The sequence below is a fragment of the Mustelus asterias genome, unplaced genomic scaffold (genome assembly GCF_964213995.1).
Source record: "Mustelus asterias unplaced genomic scaffold, sMusAst1.hap1.1 HAP1_SCAFFOLD_2463, whole genome shotgun sequence".
In the NCBI taxonomy this organism is placed as follows: domain Eukaryota; kingdom Metazoa; phylum Chordata; class Chondrichthyes; order Carcharhiniformes; family Triakidae; genus Mustelus; species Mustelus asterias.
In genome coordinates this window covers 45001-47500 of record NW_027592408.1, presented here as the reverse complement: position 1 = coordinate 47500, position 2500 = coordinate 45001, and positions in this window count along the sequence as shown.

Genomic DNA, 2500 nt, shown 5'->3' with positions numbered 1-2500 from the left:
AGGCGCACGCACTCGAGCGACAATCAAGCGAAAAAAAGGAGGAATCAGGGCGCTCGCAGGCGTTGAGTGCCGGCGTGGGTGAGGGGCCGGGGCCCGCCACGCGCCGTCACGCCCCGCAACAGCCAGAGGCAGAGTTCTCTGGTGTCACCGTCTGGCGGTAGGCTCGAGAGTCGAGGCGAGGCCGCAGCGGACTGAGTCGGGTGCAAGCCGCGGAGGACAGGCCGACGCTACGGGCGCAAGCCGACCCCGCACGCCCCAACCTCGGCGGGCTGGGGAAGGGGGCGCGGCGGAACGCTCGCAAGCGCGGCTGCCCCCGCGGACAGGCACATTCTCTCGAACGCGGTGGACGCTCGCTCAAGTCAGCACGAGACCAGACCGGACCGACAGGCGGACAACGAATCTTTAAACCTCGCACCCACCCTCCGCACACGGGTGCCGGAGGAATGGTGAGCATGAACAGGTACCCCTCACCGGGCTTTGAAGAGAGTGACTAGAATGCGACCAAAGCTTCACCGCGGCGGGAGACAAAAAGGCCCCTGACTGCACCAGAACGTCTCCCTGCGGAGTCACACAGTGGCCGTTCACCGTGGTCCCGTCGACAAGCCGCCAGGACAAGCACCCAAGCCCGCAGCAGCTCTCTTCGTTTCAACTGCGGATGTAATGCTGCAAGGCGGTGGCAAGGTCACGTCGCAGCCCGCAAGCCGTCGCCAAGGCGAGAGGAAGACGGTCCCCACAGCGGGCACACACAGACGGACGTGGAGCACGGGGCGGCGGCCCACAGGTGCGCACACGCGCCGTGCCGAGGATCGGTGCGGACGCCGGTGACATCGCACCCGGCAGAGCGGCTAGGCAGAAGTCGCTGCGGAGGAGGAGCACCGTCGGCGGAACGGTCTGCTGGCGGGCGAGGGACCAAACGAGCAGCTAGAACGGGCGGAGTGGACCGGACTGCAGAAGCGGAGTGAGTGCGTGGCTGACGCCACCGTCTCCCTCCGAGCGTCTGCTCGCGCCGGCCAAACCGCCGAACCGCTGAACGAAAGGACCGCATCGTCCCACGCAGGCAGGCCGGCCGTGTTGCCGTGCGTGCCCCCACCTCTCGGACGGACTGCAAAGACACCCTACGAAGCCAACGGCGAAGCCCTTCCAACGGCGCAGGCGTAGCGTGTGCGGCACCCGCATGGACTTGCCGGCGTGCAACCGAGCGTGTGCGTGCTCGTCGGTGGCGGCGCCCGCGCGCCGGCCCAACCGAGTGGGACCGAGATCGACGTCGCCCGGCTTCGGCGGAACGTGCGTACGGGTGACCAGGCCCGTTCGACGGGTACGGCGAAATTGTCGGTGTGACCTCCCACCCGCGTGGGAGGCGCCAGCGTCAGTACGGGCCACGGCCCCGGGGCCAACCCCCGTGAGGCTCTCCTGCCTGGCCCAACCGGCGCAGCCTTCGAGTTCAAGGAGTGACGGGCCGCCCTCCCCGGAGAGGTGGCGGGCCCCCGGCCGACAAAGATCCTTCACAACGTGTTCACCAACAGAAACCTTGTTACGATTTTTATTCTGTGTTACGGGTTTCGGTTCGGGCCCCCGGAGAGGTTGTCCGATACCTGGCCCCGGGGCCGGCCCCCGTGAGGCTCTCCTGCCTGGCCCAACCGGCGCCAGCCTTCGCGTTCAAGGAGTGACGGGCCGCCCTCCCGGAGAGGTGGCGGGCCCCCGGCCGACAAAGATCCTTCACAACGTGTTCACCAACAGAAACCTTGTTACGACTTTTATACCGTGTCGGGTTTCGGCTCGGGCCCCCGGAGAGGTTGTCCGATCCTGGGACGCGCTAAACGCTCCCCCGCCGACGTGACGGTGGAGCCCCAGCCTGGCGCGTACCACGGCGTGAGCCCCGGAGGCACACGCACTCGAGCGACAATCAAGCGAAAAACCTTTCTCGGAGGAAACAGGGCGCTCGCAGGCGTTGAGTGCCGGCGTGGGTGACGGGCCGGAGCCCGACACGCGCCGTCACGCCCCGCAACAGCCAGAGGCAGAGTTCTCTGGTGTCACCGTCTGTCGGAAGGCTCGAGAGTCGAGGCGAGGCCGCAGCGGACTGAGTCGGGTGCAAGCCGCGGAGGACAGGCCGACGCTACGGGCGCAAGCCGACCCCGCACGCCCCAACCTCGGCGGGCTGGGGAAGGGGGCGCGGCGGAACGCTCGCAAGCGCGGCTGCCCCCGCGGACAGGCACATTCTCTCGAACGCGGAGGACACTCGCTCAAGTCAGCACGAGACCGGACCGACAGGCGGACCACGAATCTTTAAACCTCGCACCCACCCTCTGCACGCGGGTGCTCGAGGAATGGTGAGCATGAACAGGTACCCCGTACCGGGATTGAAGAGAGAGTGACTAGAATGCGACCAAAGCTTCACCGCGGCGGGAGACAAAAAGGCCCCTGACTGCACCAGAACGTCTCCCTGCGGAGTCACACAGTGGCCGTTCACCGTGGTCCCGTCGACAAGCCGCCAGGACAAGCA